The 11,390-nt window shown below is 39.9% G+C and overlaps 1 pseudogene; it reads left to right on the top strand.

Moving 5' to 3' along the window:
- The first annotated feature begins 5,055 nt into the window (after window positions 1–5,055).
- Window positions 5,056–6,424, top strand: LOC101085861 (annotated as a pseudogene).
- Window positions 6,425–11,390: the final 4,966 nt, after the last annotated feature.

The raw sequence follows: 11,390 nt of genomic DNA, 5'->3' as shown, positions 1-11,390 counted from the left end.
ATGAACGTAGAGTCGGCGATATGGTTTATACCCACTGGATGCTTTCTTGCCTGTGCGTTTATCTTTTTCAGCAATATCCCACAGGACTACAGACAAGATAGAGTAGGCTTATGTGTTTCCATGGCATGGACTTTCTATGAACCTCTTATTTTCTTTTTGTAATATATACATCATTCAGTTATCAAAAATTTGTGGAGATTTTAAATAATGAAAGGTTTAAAAGAGGGAGAAAGAGAAGCTAAATTTTACTTTATGAACAGAGACACTTTTAGGATTTCACATTTAAGATATAGGATCATATCACGCTCAAGTTCCCTCGGACAAGAAAAGCTTTGACCTCTCTGTCATGTCATTAAATAAAAGTTATTAAATATTTCTCAAGATTAAATTTCATCAAACCAGCTACTGAAAAGTCACTTAATACTGATTAAAATACCATAACTGAATATTACAAGCCAAACTTCTGGGAATATCATTTTCCCCATTTCTGGTAAAGAATGCTATCAGAAAGAGGTTGAGACATTTATGCATACTCCAAATTTAGTGTGTGATAGATGTGGGGCTCAGACTTTGGTCTCCTGACTCCTGTCTCAGGGCTATGTCTCTTACATTAAAGCTGAATAAATATATATTTTTTCAAGCTTGCTTTGTCCCAGAGGAACAAATGGAGACAGAACCATTGGTTTCTCATCTATGACTCAGTGAGGTTATCTGTGAATTAGGAGAATGCGCTAAGTGGTTCATAGAGGTCTTTCTGGCATGAATATTGTAGTTAATAGGATTTTCTATGAAGAGTAATGTTATTTCCATCTCACTACAAAAATCTGAGATGTGCAAATATTGTTTCCTCTACAAGTTGAGAATTTCATGTGAGCTATCATGGAATGAGATTACTAGATAGACTTTAGGGATATTCCTGATTCTATATCTCAGAAGTAAAAATGTGGGCACCTAATAGGAAAATTAAATGTGCACTGATTTGTACAATGCAAACAACTATACTTCATATATATATGAATATGTATGTATATATGTATGTATATATTATAGATATTCTCAGTTGTGTGATAATGGAGAAGTAAAAGAATGGTTTTTTTTTTTTTTGGCTTATGAACACTTAAAAGTTTTTTTTAACTTTGTTTATTTTGAGAGAGAGAGAGAGAGAGCGCACCTGGGAGGGGCACAGAAGGAGAGAGAGAGAGAGAGAGAGAGAGAGAGAGAGAGAGAGAGAGAATCTCAAGCAGGCTCCACAGTGTCATCATGGAGCCTCGTGAAGGGTTCAAACTCATGAACCATGAGATCATGACCTGAGCCTAAATCAAGAGTCAGCCTTAACCAACTGAGCTACCTAGGTGGCCCTATGAACACTTTTTTAATGGCAACAGATGGTAAATTGATATAAGTTACAGGTTAGAATATAATGGATACAAAATCCATCCAGGTAACAGAAAAGTATCACTCAACAAAAGTAAATCTGATTCAAGTGGCTAAAGAATTCAGACACCCCATTTTGATAATTACACAGAATTTTCATAGGAAGGAATTGAAAAATAAAAATAAGTCTATTCCTCTGGCAGAACTATGCATCGCTAAAGCGTTTGAACCAGATAGATCACAGAAGTCTTTCACAGAAAGACTTAAAGTTTAATGAGAACATTTCAGGGACAACATGTGTAGTATGATACTTTTCAGCTATGTTTTCAGGAAGACTGTTTATGGATATGAACTCAGTCCTAACACCATGGAAACATTGGCAGGAAAAATATACCTGCCAAATTCATGACAGTGGTTGCCTTTGTGGGATAAGTATGCCCAGGAACAAGGTCATGAAGGGAGAGTAAGAAAACTGAAATTTTATTGGTAATATTGCAAATCTGTATAAATATAAGTTTTTTTTTCTTAAGTTTGTTTACTTAGAGACAGAGATAGTGGGGGATAAGGGCAGAGAGAGAGGGAGAGAGAAACCCAAGCAGGCTCCACATTATCAGTATGGAGCCTGATGCAGGGACTGATCCCACAAACTGTCAGATCATGACCTAAGCCCAAGTCAGATGCTTAACGGACTGAGCCACCCACGTGCCCCTGAATGTTCACATTTTTTAAAAGTTTTACTTATTAAGTAATCGCTACATGCAACATGGGGCTCGAGCTCATAACCCAGAGATCAAGAGTCATAACCCAGAGATCAAGAGTCACATTCTTTTCTGAGCCAGCCAGGTGCCCCTGAATGTTTACATTTTTAATATAGTGAGTGGGTATTAATATTAGTAGATAAAATTAATGGGGCATTTACCAAGTGGTAATATTCTAAGGCAAAGATTCTCAACTGTGGCTGTATGTTACAATTACAGTAACAGTCTATACAATTACAACGGACTCACATGTAGAGATTCTGACTTAACTGGTTCTAGTTCTAACTGATTTAACCTGTAGCCATGCTATTCAGGGTATCTTAAAAGACATACAGATAATTACAGTGGTCAGTGAAGAGTGAGACCCACTGGCCTAAGCACTTTATTATTTAATTTTTTTATTGTGTGATTTCATTTTTTAATACTTTTATTACAGTATAATTAGCATACAGTGTTATATTAGTTTCAGGTGTCCAATATAATGGTTCAACAATCTATACATTTCTCCGTGCTCATCAAGATAAGTGTACTCTTAATCCACTTAGTATTCCCCCCTCTCCCACCCACCTTTTAAATTTAATTTTTATGGGGTGTCTGGGTGGCTCAGTTGGTTAAGCATCCAACTTCGGCTCAGGTCATGATCTCACGGTTTGTGAGTTCGAGCCCCGTGTTGGAGTCCGTGCTGACAGCTTGGAGCCTGGGGCCTGCTTCAGATTCTCTGTCTCCATCTCTCTCTGCCCCTCCCCTGCTCACGGTCTGTCTCTCTCTGTCTCTCAATAATAAATAAGCGTTAAAAAAAATTAAATTTTTTACAACACTGTAGGGTAGTTCCATTTCCTTTTTTAAGTGTTTATTTATTTTTGAGAGAGAGAGTACAAGCAAGCAAGCGGGGGAGGAGCAGAGAGAGAGGGAGACAGAGGATCCAAAGCAGGTTCTGCTCTGTCAGCCAAGAGCCAGATGCAGGGCTTGAACCCATGAACTGTGAGATCATGACCTGAGCCAAAGTTGGACACTTAACCAACTGACCCATCCAGGGGGCCTGTATGTCCATTTTTAAAAAAATGTTCATTTATTTTTGAGAGAGCAAGTGAGCTGGGGAGGGGCAGATAGAGTGGGGGGGGGATCAGAAACAGGTTCTGCACTGACAGCAGTGAACCCAATGTGGGGCTCCAACTCATAAACCCAGAGATCATGACCTGAGTGGAAGGTGGATGTTCAACTGACTGAGCCACCCAAGCACCCCTAAGGTAGTTTCATTTTTGTCCCCATTTTATACATGAAGAAATGATTCAGGTTTTTATAATATTATTCTCTGTACTTTGGTCTTTTGCATTTTTCTCAAATCACATTGTTACCTGCCAGGAGGTCCAAGTTGCCTTCAGGGAGCTGATTTAAGAAGTGTAAGTTCTTAATTAGGGTTAAGAAGACTGGATTTCAGACATAGCTTTGGGATTTCCCCTGGTTGTAAAACCTTGACTGTAAATAAGAGAGTTGATTTGATAAGGAAACAATGCTTCACAAATTTTAGGATTAGAAACTTTATTAAACACTTTTACCAAGCCACTATGTGATGGAGACAAGAAATGCCAACGGCAGTCACAAAGACAGTCCCTGAAATGGTGTGAAGTTAATACAGATAACCCTGGATAAAAAGTCTAGGGTTAAAATTAATATCAAAAAGACTTTTTTTATTTTAATTTTTTTAAACATTTATTTTTGAGAGACAGGGTATGAGCAGGGGAGGAGCAGAGAGAGAGGGAGACAAAGAATTTGAAGCAGGCTCCAGGCTCCGAGCTGTCAGCACACAGCCTGACCCAGGGCCCGAACCCACAAACCATGAGATCATGACCTGAGCTGAAGTTGGATGCTTAACCGACTGAGCCACCCAGGTGCCCCCATTATCAAAAAGACTTTTAAAAGACAACTTACATTTAAGTGAGCACTCATTCCTTTTTTTTTTTTTTTTTTTTTTTTTTTTTTTAAAGCAGACTCCATGCCCAAAGTGGGACTTGAACTCGTAATGTCAGGATAAACAGTTGCATGCTCTACTGACTGAGCCAACCAGATGCCCCGTGAGCATTCATTTCCATTGAGGATAGGTATCAGAAAACCAAATAAGGATGAAAATCCATGAAAATAGCTATCATATTAAATTCTAACTGATTAAGGGTGCCTGGGTGGCTCAGTCGGTTTTGCATTTGACTTCAGCTCAGGTCATGATCTCACAGTTCAGGAGTTCGAGTCCCGTGTCGGGCTCTGTGCTGACAGCTCAGAGCCTGGAGCCTGTTTCAGATTCTGTGTCTCCCTCTCTCTCTGCCCCTCCTTCCCTCATGCTCTGTCTCTCCTCCAAAAATGAATAAACAGTAAACAATTTTTTTAAATTCTGATTAAATATATTTGACTTTAATTTAGAATGCAGGTAACATTACAGAATATTTATAAATATTTTAAATTAAAAGAATTTCTTGCGCTGCATATAGATAAATTATATTTGACTGCTTCCTAGTGTTTTTCATTGGAGTGATTTTTTTGGGGGGAAGGTGGGAGAAAGATACTTCTTTCATATATTTCCTTCAGCAGAGGGGACTGATATTTTACTGTGTTCATTGATTTATTTACTCTAAGTTGCCTCGTTCCTCTATCACACTTCGGTTCAGTCTCTCTAAAATGTGTTTAATTTTTTTTAATGTTTATTTTTGAGAGAGAGAGAGAGACAGAGAGAGAGAGAGAGAGAGAGCGAGCGAGCGAGCATGAACGGGGGAGAGGGAGAGAGAGAGAGTGAGATCCAGAATCTGAAACAGGCTCCAGGCTCTGAGCTGTCAGCACAGGGCCCAACGTGGGGCTCCAACTCAGGAGCCATGAGATCATGGCCTAAGCCGAAGTTGGGCACTCAACCTACTGAATCACCCAGGCTCCCCTCTAAAGTGTGTTTATATAGAAACAGGTAACTAGCTAAGAAATCAATGAGGAAAGAATTCTGAGAGGAGATGAGTTTGCCACCACTGAGAAATATAGCTGGAAGTACTGGAGTATACAGTCGTCAAGTGTGAATGCTTTATTTTGATTTGCTTGAATACAAAATGCAGACACACTTGCTGCCTGTTTGCTTGTGCCATTTATTCCAAGATTCTTTTCCTTCCTGGGAGGGGTCTCAGCCACATGGGATTAAAGACTCTAACACTCATCTCAGAATTCTTCTTCCTGAGCCTCTTGGAGGATCCAGAATGACAGCCTCTCCTCTTTGGGATGTTCCTGTCCATGTACCTGGTCACTGTGCTCAGGAACCTGCTGATCATCCTGGCCGTCAGCCCTGACCCCCACCTCCACACCCCCATGTACTTTTTCCTCTCCAACCTGTCCTTGGCTGACATCGTTTCACCTCTACTACTGTCCCCAACGTGATTGCGGACATCCATACTCACAGAAGAATCATCTCTTATGTAGTCTCAGATGTCTATTTTTATTCTTTTTGGATGTTAAGACAATCTACTGACCGCAATGGCCTATGATCGGTTTGTGGCCATCTGTCATCCCTTGCACTACCCACCTCTGTGTCCTGCTGGTTTTGGTGTCTTTTTTCATCAGCTTTTCACCAGTTGCACAGTCTGATGGTGTCACAACTTACCTTCTTCACAGATGTGGAAGTATACCTCATTTCCTTCATGGCCCTTCTCAGCTATTCAAACTTTCCTCCTTGGAAATCCCCACCAATAACCCATGAATTTATTTTACTGGTGCCGTTTTTGGTGGTGTTCCACTCTCAGGGATCCTTTTCTCTTATACTCAAATTGTTGCCTCCATTCCGAGAGTCCCATCCACAGGTGGGAAGTAACAAAGCCTTTTCTACCTGTGGCTGTCACCTGTTAGTTACTGGCTTATTTTCTGCAACAGGTCTTGGAGTGTACCTCAGTTTAGCTGTCTCATATTTTCCCAGGAAGGGTGAGGTGGCCTTGGTGGTGTATACTGTGGTCACCCCCATGCTCACTCCCCTTCATCTAGTCTGAGGTACAGGGCCATCAAGAGGGCCACAGAGAGGTACCTCAGAACAGCCCATTCTTAATACTTGTCCCCCTTTTTTAGTGTGGGAGCTGGAAAAGTCAGTCAAACCAAACACTTGGAACTGGAAATTCTGCCCATTTGGTTCCATAATTTTGGTAGTTTTGTGCCTTTCAATCTGTTCAGTGCTTCATATCTGAATATTGCTTATTTTGATACATCTTAAATAGGATTGAGGGAGTTTTGTGGGATCCTACCTATATTAGAATCAATGCATGAATGAATCATATTGTAACTATAGAGCTTTCTTTATTTCTCATCTATGACCCAGGCATTCTTTTTTTTTTTTTTTAAATAATTACAATTGGGGCACTGGGTGGCTCAGTTGATCAAATGTCTGACTCTTGATTTCAGCTCAGGTCGTAATCTCACAGTTTGTGGGTTTGAGCCCCTGCATCAGGCTCCATGCTGGCAGTGCAGAGCCTGCTTGAGATTCTCTCTGCCCCTTCCCTGCTCACTCAATTTCTCAGACTAAATAAATAAACTTAAAAATAAACTTAAAAAAATTTGATGACTGCTTCTCACCACAGATTATGGTTTAATTGGACTGAAGTATAGCCTTAGCATAAGGGTTTAAAAATTATCCTGGTTGGCTCTCACGCATAACCAAGGTTGGGGGCTACTGATCTAACTACATGTTTTGTTCAGAGATAACTAGTATGTTTGGGTCTTTTAATGCTCACGAGCAGGTGCTGAAGTTCTTAAAGTAATCTGAGCTCATAAGAGAGATGATGTGAAAAAGTTCACCCTAGCAACAGCCAGTGTGATTTTTCCTAAAATTCCTGATATTCCTTTGCATATATTCTCCTTCCATGCCATACAACTAGTCATCTGTGCTGGTGAATTAGATATTGTCACCTTGCTCCAAACTCACCTATCTATACTTTACCTCAGCAAAGGGTGGCTCTTCTCTTTCACTAGTAAAAGTATCTTTAGGACTTTACTTTAAAACCTTTGTCTTGTCTCGACACATCTGTCTTTGGGCTCTGTTCTGTGTCCACTATATGGTACATAGTAAAGGCCACTTCCTTTAGAGATGTCACATATAGTTTCTGAGACAATAATTGGGGACTCTTTGAAACCTGCCTAATAAGTTGTTTAATTTACTTACCCTTTGGCCACTAAGCTAAGTCATCTATCAGCATCACTGACCAGGAACTTTAATACTGGAGAAGGGTAGTCCTTTATAGAGGAGAAAGCCATACTAGCCAGTGAGAAGAAATACATCCTATTAAAAATGACTAAATTACGGTTTTGATTCCTTGGTTTTCATGAACTGAGATAAAATACTTTGGGTCTGATCTACTCTGGAACAATGAATAGGGTGTGTCTCTATTTCTGAAAACCTAAATAATGGGCAAAAATGCTTGGAATTTGCCAAGATAATTGTGATGGTTAATTTTATGTGTCAACTTGGCTGGGCCATAGTGCCCAGATATTTGGTCAAACATTATTCTGGAAGTCTCTATGAAAGTATTTTTTGGGTGAGATTAACATTTAGATCAGTGGATTTTGAGTAAAGCAGATTACCCTCTATAATATAGGCGGGCTTTATCCACTCAGTTGAAGGCTTTAATAGAACAAAGACTGACCTTCCCAAGGGAGTGAGAATCCTGCCAGCAAACTGTCTTTGGACTTGAATTGCAGTTCTTCCTGTGTTTCCTGCCTGCTAGCCTACCCTTTATAATTGGAGCTTACGAAGCCTCCACAATCATGTGAACCAACTTCTTAAGTCTCTCTTTATATATAAATATATACATATACTGTTGGGTCTCTTTCTCCAGAGAACACTGACTAATACAGTAATACTGATGTTGATATCTCATTTAACATTCTCCCCACAGGTGATGCTTTCTTTTTCTTCTTCAAATTCAAAATTTAGAATGAGTGCTAATTGATTAACACTAGGCATGGAGGTGAAAGCCTGGATAGGGAAATGTGTCAGGTAGGTCCACAGTAGCTATCTAAGAGTGGTGCTAATATCCTTGATATGAGAGAGGCACCACAGATAATAGAAAGGGTATGGGATTCAAAGACACAATTCTATCTCATCTCAACAACAATTTGAAACCTGTGGCAAATCAGTGTACTTCAGATTCCTCATCAGTGAAAAGGTAACCTATGGAATGGGAGAAAACATTTGCAAACCCTATGACTGATCACTGGTTAATCTCCAAAATATGCAAGAACTCCTACAATTCAATGATAAACAACAACAACAACAACAACAACAACAACTAATTTGTTTAAAAAAAATGGGTTACAGTGAAGAAATGGGCAGAAAACATGAATAGACACTTCTCTAAAGAAGACATCCGGATGGCCAACAGGCACATGAAAAGATGTTCAGTGTCGCTCCTTATCAGGGAAATACAAATCAAAACCACACTCAGGTATCACCTCACGCCAGTCAGAGTGGCCAAAATGAACAAATCAGGAGACTATAGATGCTGGAGAGGATGTGGAGAAACGGGAACCCTCTTGCACTGTTGGTGGGAATGCAAATTGGTGCAGCCACTCTGGAAAACAGTGTGGAGGTTCCTCAGAAAATTAAAAATAGACCTACCCTATGACCCAGCAATAGCACTGCTAGGAATTTATCCAAGGGATACAGGAGTACTGATGCATAGGGGCACTTGTACCCCAATGTTCATAGCAGCACTCTCAACAATAGCCAAATTATGGAAAGAGCCTAAATGTCCATCAACTGATGAATGGATAAAGAAATTGTGGTTTATATACACAATGGAATATTATGTGGCAGTGAGAAAAAATGAAATATGGCCTTTTGTAGCAACGTGGATGGAACTGGAGAGTGTGATGCTAAGTGAAATAAGCCATACAGAGAAAGACAGATACCATATGGTTTCACTCTTATGTGGATCCTGAGAAACTTAACAGGAACCCATGGGGGAGGGGAAGGAAAAAAAAAAAAAAAAGAGGTTAGAGTGGGAGAGAGCCAAAGCATAAGAGACTGTTAAAAACTGAGAACAAACTGAGGGTTGATGGGGGGTGGGAGGGAGGAGAGGGTGGGTGATGGGTATTGAGGAGGGCACTTTTGGGATGAGCACTGGGTGTTGTATGGAAACCAATTTGTCAATAAATTTCATATACATATATAAAAAAAGGATAATAAAAGAAGGCATAAATAACATGATAAAAAAAATGGGTTAAGGACTTAAATAGACATTTCTCCAAAGGAGATATATAAGTAGCTAAAAAGTATATGAAAAGGTGCTCAATATCACTCACTATTCATCAAAGAAATGCAAATCAAAACCACAATGAGATGTCACTTCACACCTGTCCTGTTGGTGTGTGTGTGTGTGTGTGTGTGTGTGTGTGTGTGTGAGTATCTCCAAAAGAATTGAAATCAAGATCCCAAAGAGAGATCTATGTTCCCTGTAGTACTACTCAAAATAGCCAAGATCTGGGAACAACCTAAATGTCCACTGACAGATGAATGGATAAAAAAACTGTGATCTATCTATCTATCTAGTATATATACATATATATACTATTCAGCCTGAAGAAAGAAGGACATTCTGTTATTTGAAACAACATGGTGAGCCTTAAGGAGATTATGCTAAATGAAATAAGCCAATCACAGAAAGATAAATACTGCATGATTCCGTTTATGTATCTAAAATAGTAAAATTCATAGAGTCAGAGTAGAGTTGTGGCAGGAGGGGGAAATGGGCAATCAAAGGGCATAAAGTTTCAGTCAAGCAAGATGAATAAGCTCTAGAGATGTACAACATTGTACCTAAAGTCGACAATAATATATGAATACTTCAAAGTTTGTTAAAAGGGTAGATCTCATGTTAAGTGTTCTTAGAGCCACAAATATTAACTGAGAAAATGGAAGTACTACCAGATTCCTGATATAGAAGTCCTAATTCTCCCTAAATTGCTCAGTCATATGAATGCATTTGATGAATGATAAACTCACATTTATGTACATTAATTTAAAAATTAAGTCTCGGTTTTTTATTGATATGTGAAACCTGAAAATCAGAAGCGTACAGGTGCAATTCCCCCTGAGAAGTGGAAGGCCTCAGAGCCGACCAAAGACATTTCCTTTCCCTATGTTCCTGGTCCATTAATATTAACAAGTCTTCAGAGATTGGGAGAACACAGACCAATCTGGCTAATTAGGAGCTCTGTACATTGAGCTTTCAGGCCCACACGACTATAAATAATTGGCCTGTGCTCTGCAGACTTTCAGTTGGCCTGTCCCAGCACAGTTGGATCTGTATGTGTGTCCTCTCTTCCCAGAATCATTATATGCATCAAGGGGTCCATACCTGACTCTGTCTTCCTGCAGGTCCTGAGAACAGAGCCTGAGCCTTCATCACTCACCAGGCACAAGAAGGGTGATGGATCGTAATTCCTTTGTTATTCCCCAACACAGAGGCAGCACAGTGCCGTGAGTGATGCTGGGGATATTGGATACAGGAATGGCTTGGGGAGCGTTGTTTCTTCATCATCAGGATAAGCAGGATAGTTGGAGAAGCCAGATGGAAGGGAACCATATGTAGTTTCAGCTCAGAGGCTGTGAGGTTTATGTTCTTGGTTCTGGTGGGAATCTGAAAATTCTCAAAGTTCTGCTTTCCTCCCACACGGGTTCTAGCTCCTGTAGGAACCTTTCTAAATACTTCTTTTTAAACAAATTTTTTTAAACGTTTATTTTTGAGACAGAGAGAGAGAAAGCGAGCATGAGCGGGAGAGGGGCAGAGGGAGAGAGGGAGACAAAGAATCCAAAGCAGGTTCCAGGCTCTGAGCTGTCAGCCCAGAGTCTGATGCAGGGCTCAAACTCACAAACTGCAAGATCATGACCTGAGCCAAAGTCAGAAGCCCAACTGAATGAGCCACCCAGACGCCCCTCCTGTAAGAACCTTTCTAACCAGAGCAGGAAACAAGTCCCTCTAAACCTTCTCTTAAACATTCCAAAATGATCATGAAAGTGGAAGATGAGCAGGGGAATGATGACAGATGACTATGTACTTGATATCATGAAGACTTTTTAAGGATTCGCAAGTACCAGGCTCTGAAATAAAGTGCTTTATGTAGACTGTTTCTTTTCACTTACGTAGTCACCCCTAAAATATGTGTACATATTATTGTTCTTTTAAAGAGGAGAGGATTATAGCCTTTTAATGTAACTTGTACCAGGTCATGGGATAGAATGGGATGAAGCCA

The sequence above is a fragment of the Felis catus genome, chromosome A2 (assembly GCF_018350175.1).
Source record: "Felis catus isolate Fca126 chromosome A2, F.catus_Fca126_mat1.0, whole genome shotgun sequence".
NCBI classification, from domain to species: domain Eukaryota; kingdom Metazoa; phylum Chordata; class Mammalia; order Carnivora; family Felidae; genus Felis; species Felis catus.
The sequence above is the reverse complement of the archived record's forward strand: the minus strand, read 5'-3'. Positions and strand labels throughout refer to the sequence as shown.